This window comes from Castanea sativa, chromosome 1 (genome assembly GCF_040712315.1).
Source record: "Castanea sativa cultivar Marrone di Chiusa Pesio chromosome 1, ASM4071231v1".
In the NCBI taxonomy this organism is placed as follows: domain Eukaryota; kingdom Viridiplantae; phylum Streptophyta; class Magnoliopsida; order Fagales; family Fagaceae; genus Castanea; species Castanea sativa.
Window position 1 is genome coordinate 28,676,784 of NC_134013.1, and position 20,965 is coordinate 28,697,748.

The 20,965-nt window shown below is 35.1% G+C and overlaps 1 pseudogene; it reads right to left on the reverse strand.

Annotated features, from left to right (window-relative positions):
• Positions 1-11,130: 11,130 nt before the first annotated feature.
• Positions 11,131-20,444, reverse strand: LOC142624282 (uncharacterized; annotated as a pseudogene).
• Between the last annotated feature and the right edge of the window lie 521 nt (positions 20,445-20,965).

Consider the following 20,965-nt stretch of genomic DNA (forward strand, 5'->3'; position numbering starts at 1 on the left):
CACGCGGATTGTTTGGGGATATTTGAATTTGGAGCGTTGGATTTTACATTAAGGACGGTTGAGATTTCAGAATGGTTTTGGCGGTTTGGGAATGAATAGTTAGTTACAGAGAAATGCCAAGAACTAAGCTCTGATTGGTTGGTGCAACCAGCACGCGAATCGTTTGGGGAAATTTGAATATCTGCCGTTAGATTTTGGATTAAGGACGGTTGAGATTTGAGAATGGTTTAGGCGGGAGAGGGTGGAATGGAATGGAGGCGTTTGTTAGTTTGGCGGGTTGGGTTGGGTATAGAATAGAGGAAGGCGACGAGGTCGAACTAGAAGAGTACGGGTTCTGGCTTTGGCCTTTCAGGTGGTTTTACAGGTTTAGATTCTTAGTGACTTTACCATGAACGTTATGTTTGTTTTACTGTAAAAATTTTTGTAAAGATTGTTTTTCGCATTTTTCAGTGTTTGGTAGTACAAAAAAAACTGATCAACGGAAAATTATCTTTAGTCGATGAAAAATCCTAATAAAAATAAAACTCGTTTTTTATAGGTTGTTTTCCAAAAAAAAATTTTGGAAAACAATCTATCTCTCTCACAGTACGCTCTTTCACTCTTTCTCTCTTCCCTTTTCTTTTTCTTTCCTCATACCATCACTGTCACTAACTCTGGTCTCTCTTCTTCCATAGATCTCTCTTCCTCACTCTCTCTCTATATTTCTGTTCCCCTTTATAACACAGTTCTCTGAGTAGATTTTTTCCCCTCATTGCTCGATAATTATTTTATTCATCTCTACCAACTTGCAAAAGAGAACATATTTGCAGCGGTAATTATTTCATTCCTCTCTACCAAAATCCCAATTCTTTAATTTGAATTTCAAATTTTATTTTATTTTTTCTCTAAGAAATTTTTTGGTTTGATGGATTCTAGGTAGAAGTTTTTTTTTTTTTTGCACATAAAAGTGCTAAAAAAATGAAAATATAAAAAATAAAAAAGAAGAAAGAATGAATGAATGAAGTAAAAGACGAAAATATTAAACACAGTGCCTATATGGCTCTAAATTGCTTTTACATAGGACAATCCTTTTTGTTGATAGATACATTATGCGAATACTATGTAGTGATAATATATTATGTAGATACATTTTATGAATACATAATTTTGAGTAATATTAAAGACTTGTGATTAACCATAGTAGACAATTAATATACCAGCAAAAAGAGTAGACAATTAAAAGTTATTGTTATTTTACTTATTAAATGTATTTCCTTGTCAATTTTGTGTGTGTGTGTGGACGTTTCTGTTCATATATATGAGCAAGATGACTAGTAAAGATCATGAAAATTTGACAACTAATTTTGATTGTATCTATTGTCAAAATTTTAGTATGAAAACTAAATTCATGCTTGGTTTTTTATTTTTATTTATATTGATTACATTAGTTGGTTTACATAATACACAAGTTTTAAATTACACAAGAAATATAAAAAATAAAAATAAAAATTTGCATACCAAACACCAGTTCTCAAGCTCATTTTCAAAGCCGTTACCAAACACTAGAAAATGATATAGTTTTCCAGAAAATGCTCTTTGGAAAATGAATCATTTTCTAAAAAATGTTGTTGCTAAAACAAACAGAGCGGAAGTCTTCATTTTGATGCGAGAGGGTGGGAGAGTTAGTGGATATTTTAGGTACTTACTGCATAATATATGCTCTTAAATATTCAGTTTTTGCAAACAAAAGCCTATAGCCGGAGTTATTAGTTATGTAGGCTATTTTGAAACCCAAGTTTAGACTGTGTTTGGTTCGTTGTAAAATGTTTTTTGAGTGTAAAATGATTTTCAGGTGTAAAATATTTTTCGGAAAAGAAATATTTTTAGATGTTTTGTGGCATTTTAAAAAATACTTTGAAAAATATTTTTTGATGTTTGGTTGTATTCTTGAAAATACTATAGAAAACACATTTTTTACTTATTGCTCACATTTTCTCAGCTTCCAAACAAATATATAATATCATTTCTCAACAAATAAACACAAAACAAACAAAACCCAACAAAAAAAAAATCATCAAATCCGGTCAAATTAAGAGAAGAAGGAAGAGAGATCAGTGCGATTGGGTTCAATCTCGCGGTGGAGGGGACTGGGTTTGATCTCACGGAGGAGGCGACTGGATTCAATCTCGCGGAGTGGTGGGTTCGTCAAAGTGGTGGGTTTGACGAATGGGTTCATCAGAGTGGTGGGTTCGTCAGAGTGGGTTTGAGGAATGGGTTTTCTGGGTTTCAGTGATGGGTGTGGTGGGATGCAACCAGACTTCTAGCGAGGGTGGGTTTGAACAGATGGGCTTACGAGAACAATGGTGAGAACGAGAACGAGAACGGCGGCGCCGATGAGCTTTAGGTCGAGAACGAGATCGGTTTTGGGTGGATTGGTCTTGGGTGGCGACGATCGGTCTGGGGTGCGATCTCGGTGGGGTTGGGGGCGTTGGTGCGATCAACGCTTCAGCTTCTGGTGTGATCTCTTCTTGCTGTTTCTCTCTCTCTCTTCTATTTTCCTTGGGTGGAAATTATTTGAAGGTAAAATAGAAACTGAAATTCATTTCCAACTGGAGAGGGTTATTTTACAATCAACGGAGAAATTAATTTCCGTTTGACCCAATTTTCTATACTTACCAAACACATAGGCTGGTGTAAAAGGATTTCCTGAAATCCTTTTCAACCAAAACAAACACAGCCTAGTAGCAAATGGACACTAAGAGCATCCACAGCCCATAGGGCATATTGCAAATGTAAACCCAATTTGCCATTTAAGCCCAGAAACGTCACTCCATCAGTTATTGTAAAAGCCAACAATTGTAAATTTTTTTGCAATTCAGCTTCAGTGTAATTCTAAACGTAGAATGCACTGTAGCTAAATTGTAAATGTAAATAATATTATTTAATTCTCTCTCTCTCTCTCTCTCTCTCTCTCTCTCTCTCTCTCTCTCTCTCCTTTTTATTAAACAATTCCAATACTTTCTCTCTCCTCTCTCTCGTTATTTCTCTGCTCTCTTCCTTCTCTCTTTAGACCCAAAACCCATAACCACCACACCATGGCGAGCCACCACACCATGGCAGATCGGCCTGGCTGACGGCGGCGACAAGGATCGGTGTTGGTTTGTGTTGGATTTTTGGAATGGGTTTTGGAGTGACGATTGGGTGGTGTTTGGGTGGTTGAACGAAATTAGGGTGTGCTCGCCATGGGTCTGAGTTTGCCGACGTAAATCTGGGATTTGCTCATCGTGGGTTTGCCGCCATGGGTTTGGGTTTTGCTTGCCGTAGGTCTGTTTTTTTTTTTTTTTTTTTGGTGGTGGGTTTTGCTCACAGTCATGCTCTTTAGTGGTGGTGGTGGTGGTTCACGGTTGTTGCTGGGTATGTGGTGTGGGTTGGTTTCAAGTTCGATGGTTCATTGTGTGGGTCATGATGGGTCACGGTGTAGTTCATGGTTGTAGTTGAAGTGTGGGTCATGGTGGGGTTCATAGTTGTGGTCGAGGTGTCACAAGTGTGGGTCACGGTGGATCATGGGGTGGTTGAGGTGTGGGTCACGGTGGTTGTGGGTTGTGTCGTTTTGGTGGTGCTGGGTGGCGGTGGGTTGCTGTGTTTTTTTTTTTTTGTGGTGTTGATGATAAGAGAGGGTGGTGTTGATGGTCTGTGTTTTTTTTTTTTTTTTTTTGGTGTTAACGATAAATTATGGGTTGCTGGTGGTGGTGGTGGTGTCAGGTGTGTGTAGTGCAGCGGTGGTGGTGACTGTGGTTCTTGAACAGAAAGAAAAAGAGAGAAAGAATAAATAATGTGTTGTATTGTAAATGATGGTGATTGTGGGATATATTATTTTATTGTGTAGAAATATTATTTTAATAAGTAGGATAGAAAAATAAAAGTTGGAATGCTGGAAGTATTGTAAAATTGTATTGTATAATTGATAAAGTGACTTTTTGGGATGGTAAAATAGGATAGAATGAAAAAAAACCAATATGGATGCTCTAATATGACTGTCTGATATGGCATTGTAAATGAAAATTTTACGTGGAACTCGAGTTCCACTAAACAGAAAATACCTATGTCTTGCCTCTCTCAATTTTAACTCTTAAATATTTGATGGAACTCAAGCTTACAAAACTCAAGTTCCATGTGAGATATTTAATTTTAAAATGCCACATCAGACAGTCGACATGAGCACCCGTTTGATTATAATAGAAGTTCACTAAACTCCATTTTTACTAAGAACTCAATTTTAGCGAAATCGCTGCTTAATTAAATAACTCTAGGCAAAGGCTTTTCAGTAATTTTCTTTTGCAAAAACTAAATATTTGGCAAAAAAAAAAAGCCATAAAATGGAGGATTTAGAACTCAAAAATTCTAGGATCACATAACAAACCACAATTTTCACCATAACTGTTTATGTAGTAGATTATGAGTGGTAGGTCCATTTAAAATTGATAGACATTCATTCAATTTGGCTTGGGAACAATATTACAAACACAACCATTCCTATACTCATTCACAATTTCCTGACTTGTATGATTGTGGGTAATTTACAAAAAGTGGTGGATCGCAATAGTCAATAATGAGCAAAAAATACCTACCATGAAATTGAACAAGTCAACAAGTTATAAAATTGGGTGTTCGATTAGATGTGTCTCTAAATTTATTCTTTGGACTTGATATCATGTCGAGATCAAATGAGAATGAATTCGTATAAGAGACTCACGGGAATGGCATGAGTGCATATGGCTAACTATAAACTTGTGCAAAAGTTATTTTAACTTACTTGAATTCAATATATTGAATTCAATTAAGTTAAAATACTTTCATTGGCAATAGAGTTTTTTTTTTTTTTTTTTAAGCATCAATGAAATTTTCAAAATCAAAATTTTAATTCCATGTTTCTTTTTTTCTTTAAACATCAACGTTTTCATATTTTAATTATAATATGATTTTTTTTTTTTTACATATTAATATTTTTCTACGATTTAAATGATTGCATCTTATTGTCATACACAATATGTATGTACATTAAATTGATGAAAACTAAAGCATATCAGAAATTTTACAACACCATGGTATTGCAATTTAGATACCAATAAGCATATAAGACAATCATGAATATCCTTCTATATATGCATATATATATGTAAGACTCAACAGGGGTACAGTAGACTGCAAAGGCCATATAGTAGATTATAGTAACAATAATTTGTTTCTTTGAACCAGTTTTAGCCTATAGGCTCAAAAGCAACGGGCATGCTATGCAAATTCATACAACGTAGCTTCAAGTACAAAATCGTAGCAAGAATAATGGCCACCCTTTCAAACTTAACAATTTGAATCAATCAAGTGCTATATTGGATTAATTGTGCAACTAATTACACTAGCTCAACCGGCCATAACCATTTAACAATGCAAGTAACTGACTTAACAGTACGTAACGTAAATCACTCTAGTAATTAATAACTATTACACTTTAAATTCCATGGTAAATAACTCCAAGAATCTTAATGACAACTTATATAATTTAATATCTACAAGTCTAAGGGAACACCAAATTTGCCGATTAAACTTCAACACCTTCATCGATTATTAACCAATACATCCATCATGCACATGCTACATACATCATGCATGCACATGCTACATACATCATGCACATGCTAGATTATTATAGAATCTAACTTCACATGAGATAAATTCCTCAAAAGTACATTTACATCATCTAATAAGAGCACAATCATAAACATCTAACGCTTATTCGTTCATTCATTTATCCAGCTTTCTTACAAAGAGTGATTGGACTAAAAATTACATTCATATTTCATTGTTTTTCATTTTCTTTTCTAAAAGTATGATCAGTAGAGAGAGAGAGAGAGAGAGAGAGATGGATGGTCCTGAGATTGAAATGATGAATTAATAGTAAGAACTATGATGATATAAAAGGAAACCAGGCATGAATCTCCCCGTCAGAAGCATCCCAGCTCGCATTTTCAAGTAAGTAGTCGTGGCTATCCATTCTTATTCGCGCGTAGTATTGGCGGTCTACCCTGTGCTCGCGCTGTACCACGGCCTCAATCATCAATTCCATCCGCTCTCGATTGATGTTGACAGTGACGTTTTGGATAGTGACCCCTGCAGCTTCCACAAAATAATGGAGTACTTCACCGACGTAGAGGTATCTGCACACTGGCGTCACAGCAACTGTGGCATCCTGATCAGCACTAGCAGGTAGACACTGAGTATATTGTTGCGCATGCGCACCATTATTCACATTCATTGCCTTTGGAATTTCGAATTACGAGATATTTGGTTTTGTGTTGTGACTGTGTGAGTGTGAGAATGAGAGAAAATAGGAAGGGGTTTATATTATATTATATATAGGAGTCAGTGTGAGTGACTGAGAGGGACTTAATTGAATTATCCGAAGGGTGAGCTCTGATTGGTTGATGTAACAAGCACGCAGATCGTTTGGAGGATAATTGAATTTGGGGCGTTGGATTTTGGATTAAGAACGGTTGAGATTTGAGATTGGTTTTGGCGGCTTTGTTGGTTTTGGCGATTTGGGGATGGGTTAGTCAGTTACAGAGAAATGCCGAAAGGTTGAACTTGAGTTTGTTAATGGCCGTTGTATAGTTTCCTAGTGAATTTACCATGAGGTCCCTGGCTTTGAATAGATGGGGTAGGGGAGTTTATGGTATTTTAGGAACTTTGCGCATATATATGCTTTGCCTAAAAGGAGCTAAGCATTGGAAGATTGTGGACTGAACTTCCAACACCCGCCAAAAAAGATGGGATTGACTTAGGTGAAAGACAATACGCAGAATTAGGAAACTATGCTTATTATACAATATGTACACTATTTCTTTTTCTTTTTGTTGAATATACCATATGTACACTTTCTTTTTCTTTTTCTTTTTGCTGAATTTACCATATTTACACTTGTGTATTTTTTTTATTTATTGAAAAGACCCCATGTTTATCGTATGAAAACTACATGTTTTCTTTATTAAATATATAAATTATATATATAAAACATTTTTTAATATGACTTAAAGATAGAGTATCACCTTGACATGGTAGATGTCATCTATTCGAGCCAAATTATCCCGAAACCTACTTTGAGTTTTCTATTTTGACTTCCTTTTCTGCCATAATCAAAGGGGAATAGATATGAGACTCATGGGATTGGCGTGACTGTAATTTAATTTGTGAACTTGAGTTTATTGTTAAACAGGATTAAATGTTTAAGGTTGGTTCATTTTCTTGTCGAACAAGCTCGAGCTTGTTCATGAGCTAGTTGATTAACTCATTCATTTCCCATATATAGTAATAAAATCATGACTAAATTTTCTACCACTTCGCAAATTTATGAATTTTATTTACAAATAAATTTTTTAATCATCAATAAACTGTAAAAGAATAATTTAATATTATATTGACCTATTTACAAAATAATACAATCTTATATAAAGTTTATACAAATATATTTTTAAACAAGTATACTTATAAAGCATAATATTATTCATAGTTAAATTAACTCTCATGTTTATGAGTTTGTTCATGAACACATCATCATTCATATCATTCTATATGCATAAGACCCAACAGGGGTACAGTAGACTGCAAAAGCCATATAGCAGATTGCACAGACAAGAAATTGTTTCTTTGAACTGGTTTTAGCCCCAAGGCTCAAAGGCGATATAGCAGATTACATTGAAATTTCAAAAACCTATAATGTATTCAAAGATTATACGGTATCTAAGATTATAGATATTGGCACCGGGCATGCTATCCAAATTCATACAACGTAGCTCTAGGTACAAAATATATAGTAGGAAGAATGGCCACCCTTTCAAACTCAACGATTTAAATCAATCTGAGTGCCATATTTGATTAATTTTGAAACTAAATACACATATGCAAGCAACCGCTGTATTCAATAACCAACACTCATTTCATTTATTCAGCTTTCTCACAGAGAGAAAATGGAAAGCACGGGAAAAAAAAATTCCACATATGTAGTTAATTGTTGTGACATAAAATGTAGAGTTGATTCCTTTTATTCTGCTTAGATGAGATGACAGTGACACCCGGCTCATATTGCACGATTGATGCTAGCTCCGGAGAATTCAAAGCCTCAATATAGGAAACCAGATATGACATTCCCCATTAAAAACAGTCCAGCCTATCTGTTCAAGTCTGTAGCGATGGGTAGGGACAAGTATTTTAGCGGAGTAACGGCAGTCTACTAATATAATTATATTGTACAATCAAAATACACTGGCCAGTTAACTATTTCATCTCTCGTTCTTTTATTAATACTAGAATTGAGAGAAAATAAAGGGATTAGAGAAGAATAGGATTAAGATCAAACAGACTGAGTTCTCATTGCATGCCTCTTACAATCCTTGGACACAACTAACTGACTAACACTAACTGCCAGCTGGCTACACTGGTCTAATAGTCTAACTAACTAACTGTTAAGCACATGGCTTCTAACTAATCAACAATTAAGCACATGACAAAATCAATTAATAAGCACGTGACTCTAACCTTCAATTACAAAAATGATACAAAACTTTACTAATAAACTGGTACTGTACGTCTGGAACCAAGTGTTGATGCTGCACTGCTGTTGTTACTGGTGCTGCATATTCTCCTCATGATCGATGCACTATCTGTATCTGGATCGCATTAAGTCAAGCTGCTAGCTGTTCATAGGTGCCTAACATGGAAAACAGTCAGCAAGTAAGCTTTCTTGGATGGCACCAAGAGAGATAGTATGTACTAAAAACAGAGAAAGAAACTACTCCAATTTGAAGACACGTCTGTAGTCAATATCTTATACATAAAATGGCTTTCCTTTTAACCAGAGCGGTCTAATATGTTATTCTTATGTATAACAGGGCAGAGCACATTCTAGTGTTTATAAAACGTGAGCAAGATTAGTAAATCAAAGACAAACCTCCCAGTAACCTAAAAAGAAAAAGACAGAATCTTTCATGGAAAAAAGCTTGTCCTCTGCAAGAACAACACTGAATTTTGATTAATTATTGGGCTTATTAACCTTGCTCATGTATAGTTCCATACACATTGAAATTGCACAACAAAAATGCCAGTTAAGACCTACAAATTTATTGTTTAGTTAACATTGAAGAGTGTAAATCTCATAACCATGCATCAAATTTTTTTTTTCTTTTTTTATCAAAGACATGTGGGAGTTACCCTAAATCAGTAAATTAATTGCAATATTAATATTCAAAGCACATCACATCAGCCATACATTTGTAAGTGTGGATTGGTACCATTTGCTTACTTTGAAAATGAATCTTCCTAAATCTTCAAAGACATTAATGTATTAATTGCATCAATACCTTAGTGATAAATCTTCAAAATGATAAGAATGATGGATACCTTTAATCACAGATATAGTTGCGGAACTTGAAAGGTGTTTGTGATTAGTTGGAAAGGACACCAGATATGGATGAGGCCATTGGAAACACTCCTGCCGAAGTTTCTTGTCACGTAAAAATGGAACGGCATCAGAATTAGGGCGTGGTAGCTCCGGTCTCCCCTGTTGGGACGTTGTGCGACGGCGTCCACGGTCAGTTCATACGGCGCTACACTGGTGATGTTGACAGTGGTGTTTACAGGAGTGGCCCCTGCAGCTTCAATGTAAATATGGAGGACTTCACCTATGTAGTTGTACGTGCACACTGGGATCACGGGACCAGTGTCTTCTTCGTGAGGCAGGCACGCTGTGTACACCCTTTCATTCACACCAGCCATTGATCTGCTTTTGGAATTCAAGAAAAGGAATCTGAGAGAATTGGAATTTTTTGTGTTTGTGTTGTGACTGTGAGAAAAAAATTGAGAGAATTAATGGGAAGGGATTTATATAGTGTGGGATAGAGGGGTTTGTTAGTTTTGGCGGTTTGAGGATGGGTTGTTAGTTATAGAGAACTGAAGGGCAATTAGTTACTAACATCTCGTGAAATCTTAAATATATTATTATGTGCTCAATTAGTTACTAACATCTCATGGTTTGGGGAGGGGTTTGTTAGATTTTATTTTTTAAAATAAAATCTTAATATATTATTATGTGCTCAATTAGTTACTAACATCTCATGAAATTATATTAAAATAAAGAAATACACTAAGAAATTGGAATTCGCATTGGAAATTGGCATGTACCGTGCTATATATGCTTGAAGGGGATTCAGCTATTGAGCTTCAAAGTTCTACGCACTCCCTATCCAGCTTCAGTCACTTAACCCAGGACTCCAACTTCATGGCTTCTCATTTTCATTGCCTTAGTTTCTCCCATATTTTTAGAATATATATATTCCATTCTGTATAATATTAACCATGCTTGGAACTGAAAATTAATAAAAATTATAAAATTTTTATTTTAGTGTGCTCTTTCTCCTACCCGTTTTTGAAGGAAATGAGTTCACATTGACGGGACCTAAGCCTCTATTTCTTTTTCCATTGAATGAGAGCCATAAGAGGTTTTGCTTCACTATCTTTTTTGAATTGTTTTAAAATCATTTACACATTTTCTTGAACTTATAACTAGGGCTCACATTTTTTTGATAACCTTAGGTAAGGGGTTGCTGCCCTCAAAAACGGCACAAACAATTAATTATTATCATTCCCAAGCAACTTTCAGAAAACCTCTATAAATTGCATAAAGTAAGCTTCTAAGCCACAAAAGCTGATTCAACTCTGAAAGAAACACACATACTGACTATTACATAACTAAAAAAGGGGTCTTAATAACCCTTCAAAATTGATCACTAAAATAATTCTTCATCAAATGCCATGCAGTTGATGAGCAAAACAGCCAAAATAATTGATGATTGACAAACACAACATGAAAATAAATCAAATTGAAACTAAAACTTTGTGGAAAAGGGAAGTTTCCACTCCAAATGATATAACATTATATTCTTTTTTGATAAGTTACATACGCGCCTAATGAATTTTGAACCCACAACCTTACCCTCCTTTTTTTTCCCTTATTGGTAATTACACATGTACCAAGTGGGTTTTGAACAATGACCTCACCCTTCAGCTTGATCTTACATTGGGAGGAGTTGTCATTTGAGCTAGAACTTATTGGTCAACCTCACCCTCCATGTTGCTCTTGCAAGGGAGGATGTGTGATTTGAGTTGGAACTCATCGGCCTAAGAAGACAGTATTTAACTTACCATAGTCTAATTAAAATGCAGAAATTGTTGGAAACGAAGTCATATCATGTGATGAAGACTTACCAACACAGGCAGCTGAAAGGCCATTGCTTCAATGGTTATCCTTCCAAAGCACTCTCCTCGGGCCTACACAGCAATTAGTTTAAACACTTGGAGTGGAGCACAAAACAAATAGAGTCCAAGAAACGAAAATAAAACCAAAAGAACACTAAATATGAAATAAAAAGAACAAAGAAACCTAAAAAGCGGTGATGTTCAAAATGCAGCTTAATTAATATGAAACAGGGCAACCAAGATTTCTTATTCTTCTTTGTTAAACAGAAAAATGGGGGTAGAAACAAGCCAAATAAGATAACAAATACATCAAAATAGCATTGAATAGTCAGATTCTCACATATTCACCGTCATTAGCATTTTTTTATCATATTGTCATGTTTCACATGAACAATAATTTTACACCACATATAGAATTGAATAAATGCACACGATCAGAAAGTAGAGATTTGGTCCCTTTTTTAGTTTTTGGCTTTTTTATATTGCAAGGTTTGAGTAAACAAGAGATCCTAGTTATATAAGCCCTCTTTAGAACACATTTCTGCAAAGAAAACATAGAAATGACAAGAGGATTATGCACACTAATGAAAGACACACCCCCAGCGCCCCCCCCCCCCCCCCCCCCCTCCCCCAACCCCCAGGTGCAGGGCCCAAAAAGAAAAAAAAAGGGAGATGATATGCAACACATCATATGCCAAGGACACCACTGGTAATGCAAGATATTTGAAGGAAAACATTACAACTTGTCGCCTTATTGTAAATTTTACCACAGCAAATTCTCCTGTTATTTCCTTTTCATTTTTACACAACAAACTAACCTGCCTCAGATTGAATTGAACCAAAGACTTTACTTATGGGAGATGGGATGGCAGTTAGTTCAAGGGCCATTGGACTTTAGCAAATGGTCCTTGGTGGAAGAGTGGGGGTGAGGACCAATGAGAAAGCAGTTACAATGATTAAGTACTTACAACAATCATGTATCAAATCAAGAGTGTAGGTTTCAATATCAGTAATAAAGGTGATCAGCAGAAAGAGGAAATAATAAAATAGAACATAAGAACTGTCTCCTACATGAATTAACACGATATATTTGCAGAAAGTACCTGGGAGTTCTGAACAAGAACATCAATCGAAGCCAAATAAGGAGCTAGTGTCAGGGTTTTGTTGACAAAGTGAACACGGTCCTGAATTTTTTTCTCTAGTACAAAGTTCCGCGATTCTGTCTCGAACGTCGTTTGAGCATTCATGTCACTTCCCACTATTACTGCATGAATTGGTGGCACCTGCAGTTTCTTCTCTTTAATAAGCTGCAGACTTTCATGAAAGGAACGAAGAAATAGATCCTGACCTTTCCCACGTGAAACACCTGTTATATCATGCATGTTGCTCAGAAAATATAAATTTTGAATAATACAGTCACAAATGGATCTAACCTAGGGTAGTGTATTGAAACAAAGAACCAATTTGGAAACATAATGCAAAAAAGTTAATGTAATATCCAAGAAGACAATACCAAGTAAATAAAAGATACCATCCTGACATAGGAAGATGGGGAAATATGATTGCAATTTCGAAAGTAGGTTTGACTACTTTACAAAAGCAGAATGTTCAACAAATGAGGAAGAGATCACAAATTACCACTTTTAACTCCAAACTGAAAAACCATGCACAATAAGGTTCATGTTCTGCTATTGAGAATCAAGAACATCCTTAAGGAAACCTTAGTGCTTGGAAGAGACACATCGTTAATTAGAGCTTCATTTATTTGCCTCACCATAACTCCCCCACTAACCCACAAAAAAGAAAAGAAAAGGAAATATAAGTGCATCTTAAAGCAACGATGTACAAGTAGTGACAGATCTCAAGAAGATCATAGGCCTGCATGCAACAATAAATTTATGAGGATATGCAAAAGTAAGGATCATAAAGAACACAGCTAAATATGCATTAAATACAAAAATTCACACGACTATCCAAAAACAGTGCAGTTGGCTACCAATCACAGTTGCAATGCAAAATGTCAACTTAGTAAGAGATGGACTAAAATCCAACTTAATTACCAAGAAATCATCTATTTAGTAAGATTTCTTCAAAGAAAAAGTGTGGAATATTTTGCAACCAAGTGACTTACTACAATACTACTTTCACCAATCAGACTAATGAAGGAAAACATATTTATCTCATCCACAAGGAGAGCATACTGTTTATGATGGCAAAGATTAGATCTTCATTCCGCACTCCAAGAGACTCTCGAACATGCTCATGAAGAATTCTCTTGGCTACACTATCTTCAGCAACCTCCATTAGTTCCTTGCTATTTCCAAGGTGCACAACGTAAGTTTCGGGCATTTTAATCCTGTAACGCATTGGCAGGGACATTTATAAGAAAAGCTCACTTGCAGAAAGCATATGAAAGTGTATTCTATCTATGGAATCGGAATTACATAGAATAGGTAGCAAAAAGAGTTTACCAATTTTACATTACATGCTATATCAACAAAGCCTATTATAAAGTTTAAGTACGTGTACAGTTCTATGTGCCAAGAGAACTATGTCATTCTCTCTAAAAACCTGATTAATGGCAATGGTTAGTGAAGATTGACCTGAAGATGCTCTCCACTCAAAGTAGCATGCTGATGTTGTGACACCCCAAAAATCATAAGCAATAAAATTTTATTTAATCTGAAAAATCTATAAAAATAATAAATAAAAGAATTCGGCAACCTAAAAATTTCATCACAAATGTCAGAGCTCTAATCCACCAAAAATTAAAATATCCTCAAAAAAATTCTCCAGTACAATGTTTAATATCATAAAAGTAAAAATAAAATCTTCAGTCCCACAAAATAATTTGTAACTGTGGACTTCCAGGAATCTCTACTCCAATAACCTATCTAATGTATCTGTAAGGGAAAATAAAGGGGGGTGAGATAACTCAATAAGTGGAATTCACTAACATTGGGGTGTGGGAACAACCTTTAAAAAAATAATTCTTACAAACAATTCATTACTCATACCTCATCAATATTTTATCATCAAATATTTCATATAAAAGAAATAATAATCTTTATATAGTGAGCCATCATAATGTGTATATATATATATATATATATATATATATATATATATATATATATATATATATATATATCAATACCATCACAAACACAATTTCCTAAGTTTTACTCGTGGTCAACGTTTACGCCCCGTTGACAAGATTGTGCTATCCCTTTTTCTGAGACTGGGACCTCCTTTTCATTCCCTTTCTTAAGGATGGTTCCTTTGAAACCTAAAGATGCACTCCCTTGCTAAGGAACTTCTTTTTTGGATCCTCAATAGTGTACTCATTTACTAAGGAGCTACCAAATGTGGACTGTCCCATTTTCTGGGACCGACCTTTGCTAAGGACTAGTTACAGTATAATTGTCCCTTGCTAAGGACTGACAAAATACTGAGCTTTTTAATCACGACTTGCCATAGGTTTTCAAAACATATTCAAGATGCTCACATAAATAATTCATACATAATTCTCAAAATATCAATATATATTCACACATACAAGTTTAAATAAATTTAGGTTGTCCCACATGTTTTTCCTAAAATGAATATTCAACGTGCACATCAAGCATTTATAAAGTATCAATTTATATATAATATCAACATATTTATTTGATATAGAATAGTTTAATAATCAAACACCGCTTTAGGAAAACCCCCAAAATTAGCAAACACTACTTACCTCTTAGTTGCAAAAATAAAGGAAATCAACCTTCCTTGAATCACAACAAATCTGTAGAATTAGAACCTAGCAACACCAAAAATAGGTTCATCAATACACAATTTCCCACTTAAAAATCTATTTTCACGCTTAAACGGTTTTATCCTAGACAAAATTGTTATATCCAAAATCTTCTATTTATTCACTTAACTATCCAATTTAATATTAGAAGCCACGTATAGCCTTAATTTATCTATATAGTTGCTTAGCATTCTCACTTGATGCTACTGGGTATTGACTCTAATATTATATATATACATCAAGTGGGATATCTTTTGACTCTAACATTATATATATATATATATATATATATATATATATATATATATATATTCAATCTAACATGGCTCCCACGTACAAGCCTTAATTCATTCATCTAGTTGCCTATTCCCCCATTAAATTTGCTGGACAAGTTTTAGAAAACAATAAAAAGGTGATAGTTGATTTGGTCAACAATGGAGGCTATGTGTGAATACATATTAACACAAACACCCTTATCCCTTTAACATGGTCACAAAATCCAAGCCTATTACTCTATTTGTTCAATTTCAAAGTCTATGGTGACCATACAGCTATTTATACAATTCCTACTACAATAATCATCATAGTCTGCTAGAGAAGCCAAAACTCCCTTTTAAAAGCTTTAAATCTTCATAGTAAAAAATTATTATACATATATCTATTCAATCAAATATAGGAAGCCATGTAGAAGCCTTAACTATCAATCTAGTAGCCTATAATTCTCATGATGCCGTTGGACTTGTTTTAGCCAATAACAAAAAGGTGATGGTTGATTCGGTCAACAATGGAGGCTGCAATCTTTTCTATTAGTATAGAGATAGTCTAGGTTCATAACAATTTCTACCTATGACTATTCCAACTTCTTAAATCTAAAGCATTAGAAAATCATACCTGTAGACTCCAACTCAACGCTACAGTGAAGAAAACAGAGTTCAAATAGTTGGTTGAAGTAAAAGGAAATACACGTGTGACCAAAGAGGAAGAAAGCTAGGGTTTTATTTATTTAATTTTTTTTTTAAAGCTTAACAAGGCTCATATATATATATATATACTTATGTCACCTCACTTGGGCTTCATATTTCAAAGTAAATATCTCACTTTTAATTTCTTAGGCTCAGATCAATTTAATCCATTTAATTGTAGGCCTCTTTTATAATTTAAGTATAACAATTAAATTGGTATAAAAAAAAATACAAGGTGTTACAGATGTACAGCAATTAGATGAAGTCTTAGTAGTATTTATCCACTGGTTATTATGTTTTCATCAAATTCATTTGCTTGGTTTTATTTTCAATCAATTCTGCTATGAAATTATTTAATCAGAAGAAAATTAAGTATGTCTTACACCTGAATTGATTTACAACTTTTATTCTGATGCTTAAGTTATTAGACATTAAGTGCCAACATTTAAGAAACTTGGTATGGGATATGGCACTCTGTAATACATTTATGACATTTCAGAGAGCAAGAGTCCTGGATTCCCTTTCATATGGCCTCTCTAAAGGTAAAGGGTGCATTTCTGATGAAGCCAAATTGTAGCTGGTTAGCTTTGTGATCTATTACTCTTCCTTCCTAGATATTCTCACCCCTTGCAAGAAGTTAAGAGAAATGGGACCTAAAACAATGCAATGAGGTGTGGAAGGGGAAATATGGCCTAATTGTTGGGATTGCACAAAAACATCTTAATGAGACAAGTTGCGTGAAATAAGCATCAAAACTTGAGGATTGATTGGATAGATAAACATGAAACACATAGCATATACTAATTGATTTTAGTAACATACCCTAAACGCTCTCGGGTTTTGTTCTTCCAGTATTCTGCAGTTGTATGTGAATCAATCATGGCACCTGCAACAAAAGGGAGGTGCTTAACATACTCCACTTTGAAATAATGCCCTCTCATTTCATGACCACCACAAAACCTTTGGAAGCACATGAGGAACTTTTTACTTGAGAACAGCATCCAGCCATTTCCCAGCAACAGCAGTATTTAAAATAACCAAATCAGCTTTAAGAGCTGTATCTATAGCTTTTTGACCCTTCGCAGATAAGACCTAACAGTATTGGAGAATTCACAATTAGATGGCTGATATTGTAGTGGCACAACAGAATGCCAGTTTCTTGGTCACAAATTAGAAGAGATGAAGCAAGGCAACAGATATGAAAGCCATTAAGAATAAATAAGAGTAAAGTACAGAACATGAGTAGTTCTTTCTCTTGAAAGCCACCTAAAAGCTGAATACTGAAGTATGTAAAAATATAATTCCTTCTGCAAGAGAAAAAAGAATGGGACCCAACAAAGGCCTGACTATTCTTCATTTCTGTCTAGCTCGAGCTATCTATTTACTGGCAGAAGCATCATTTAGGAGCTACTTTATAGCCAAGACACAAAATCTATTATACACATGTTTACACTTATGGCATGATGTACTGAAAGACTCTGAGAACTGTGACTCCACTAACTAATTCAGTTCATAATTCATAGTGAGATTAAAAAAAATAGATATCATGAGAAAGGAACCATGAATCTTGCCATGGATAGCAGTCCATTGTAAAACCAGGGATAGCCCACTAAGCAAAATTCTTCCACAACAACAGGAGGCATCAGAATATAAACTTTTCTTGTATAATAAAATTCTATAAAACATTTTATAGATAAACCTGCTCCACTATTACAAAGGGTTCATACTTCATAGGAAAATTATGTCAAAGCTATGACTAACTAACAAAAGCTTTACTAGTACCCAGATAGAACAAAGCAAAACCCTTAACGCTTTATAGCACATAATTCTATACAACCCATAACGCTATATTGGATTGCAATTGATATAACAACCCTTAACGCTATATAGCACATAATTCTGTACAAAACCACCTAAATTTCCATGCATATTAGCTTCTCCAAACTTAAATCTAATATTTGGATAAAGCTCTAACTCTCAATGTCATGACCCGAGACCCGAGAAAATACTAACCACATTTGTGCTATACCCGGAATGGACTAATTCAAGTAACAATTAGAGTTCCTCATAATCGCTTACATAGCCCAAACCCACATAACACAAACACAACTCAATATTCAAACACACACACACTTGCGCACCAAACCAAACAAAAGCCCCCTCTTCTATGATAAACAAATCAATTTTTAATTTTCTTCTCAAAATGAATAAGCAAAGCTAATGCTAGAAAGGACAGCAGAGTAGTGACAATTTGTTGTCAATTTTGATTATTAGGGTTTAATTTTGTTTATTTTCATGCTGTGTTTGTCAATCATCAATTATTTTAGTGATAAAGAATTTTTTTAGATAAATAATAAGTTTTATTGATGAAAAATAATGCATCAAGTAGTCAACTACCTCCACATAGACGATTTAGCCCACCTTCAACTACCACCACATTAAATTGATGAAGATTAAAGCATATCAGAAGTTTTACAACACCATGGTATTGCAATTTAGATACCAAGCATATAAAACAATCATGAATATCCATCTATATATGCATATGTAAGACTCAACGGTAAAGTAGACAGCAAAGGCCATATAGTAGAAATTTACAATAATTTGTTTCTTTGAACCAGTTTTAGCCTATAGGCTCAAAAGCAATATAGTAGATTGCATTGACCTCTCAAAACACTACAATGTATTGAACAAGATCCAACAGGGTTCTACAAATAGGTACAAGACGGTATCTAAGATAATAGACATTAGCAACGGGCAAGCCATCCAAATTCATACAACGTAGCTTTAAGTACAAAATCGTAGCAAGAATAATGGCCACCCTTTCAAACTCAACAATTTGAATCAATCAATTGCTATATTTGATTAATTGTGCAACTAATTACACTAGCTCAACAGGCCATAACCATTTAACAATGCAAATAACTTATTTAACAGTTCATAATGTAAATCACTCTAGTAATAACTATTACTCTTTAAATTCCATGGTAAATAACTCCAAGAATCATAATGACAACTTATCTAATTTAATATCTACAAGTCTAGGGGAACACCAAATTTGCCGATTAAACATCAACACGATTATTAACCAATACATACATCATGAACATGCTAGATTATTATAGAATCTAACTTCACATGAGATAACTTCCTTGATGCTATTCATTTCAATTGATACAAATCCTTAAAATCAAATTGAAACTTGATGTGCTGCTTAACATAAATGAGCTTTAATAATTCCAAAGAACTAGACAGGACGCTCATATAATTTACCATCAAAATATATACCAGCCACGATGATCCCTAAACATTATATATAAACTACCTTTGATTATGTGGGTATGTTGCTAAAGGCAAAGCCAGCAAAGAGACAATATTGTTCCAGGTTCAATGATCTATAACCTATCCCAGCCTATTTAGAACAGAGGAATATATTTTCTCATTTTCAGTGTCTTAACCCGGCATTTGAAGTTTTGAACCAACTAAATTCTATTGGTTTAGAGACAATAATATTGTATCTTCTTATTAAGCAGGCAAAGCCATCAAAGAGACAACATTATTCCAAATTCAAAACAAACAACAAAAAACGTAGCCAAATTCGTCGCACTCATTATAATATAAACTGAAATTTATATAACCCAAGTACTTTGATTAAGGTTTCCAAAGAAACTTTACATAATATGATAAAGTGATAACCCTACATATAGCTATAATTAAACTCTAGGCATCGAACTTTCACGGGTTCTTCTGAAATAAATGGTAAGTTGACTAGAATGAGAGAACCTATAACACCAAATTCGAGCTTTCCTGGGTCGTAAAATCCAGAAGGAACCGGAATGGCCATTGGAAATTGATCGCCACCACCGTCTGCCACTCCGTTCACATTGCATACGCAGTTGGAAAAATCCAATTGGGCCCTCACATCTCGAAGGTTGGTTCCAGCAGTGTTGATCCATGTCTTCTGAGCTCATTTTGTACGTTCGTAATGAACATTTGGATTTGGTTGCCGCTGCTGCTGTGGTTGATTGTTGCTGTTCATCGTGCCGAGAATCAAAGCTGATCCGAAAGATTGGTCAATGAATTTGAAAGCCCGTTAGAAACATCCCAGCCCATGTTTTCATATGAATATTTGCAGACACTGGTATGCAAATGCAATAATGGTATTCGCGCGTAGTAACGGCGGTCTGCCCTGTGCTCACGCTGTACCATGGCCTCAATGATCAATTCCATCGTCACTCGATTGACTTTGATGGTGACGTTTTGTCGAGTGGCCCCTGCAGCTTCCACAAAAAAAATGGAGGACGGAACCAATGAAGGTGTATTTGCACACTGACTGGATTCACGGGAACACTGCTATCCTCAGCAGCAGCAGGTAGGCAGGGAGTAAAAATTTTCACATTCATTGCTTTATTTGGAATTTGGAATAGTCCAAGAAATATGAGATACTTGATTTTGTGTTGTGCTGTGGCCTGTGACTGTGAGTGATAGAATGGGAGAATATGGGAAGAGATTTATATAGGAGTGTGAGTGAGAGAGGGAAAGGGAATTGAATTATCCAAGAGGTGAGCTCTGATTGGTTGGTGCAACCAGCACGCGGATCGTTTGGAGAAATTTGAATATCTGCCGTTAGATTTTGGAGTAAGGACGGTTGAGATTTGAGAATGGTTTAGGCGGGAGAGGGTGGAATGGAATAGAAGAGTTTGTTAGTTTGGCGGGTTGGGTTGTGTACAGAGGAAGGCGAAGAGGTCGAACTAGAAGAGTACGGGTTCTGGCTTCGGCTTCGGCTTCGGCTTCGGCTTCGGCTTCGGCCTTTCTGGTGGTTTTACGGGTTTAGTTTCCTAGTGAATTTACCATGAAGTCTTCATTTTGATGCGAGAGGGTGGGAGAGTTAGTGGATATTTTAGGTACTTACTGCATAATATAT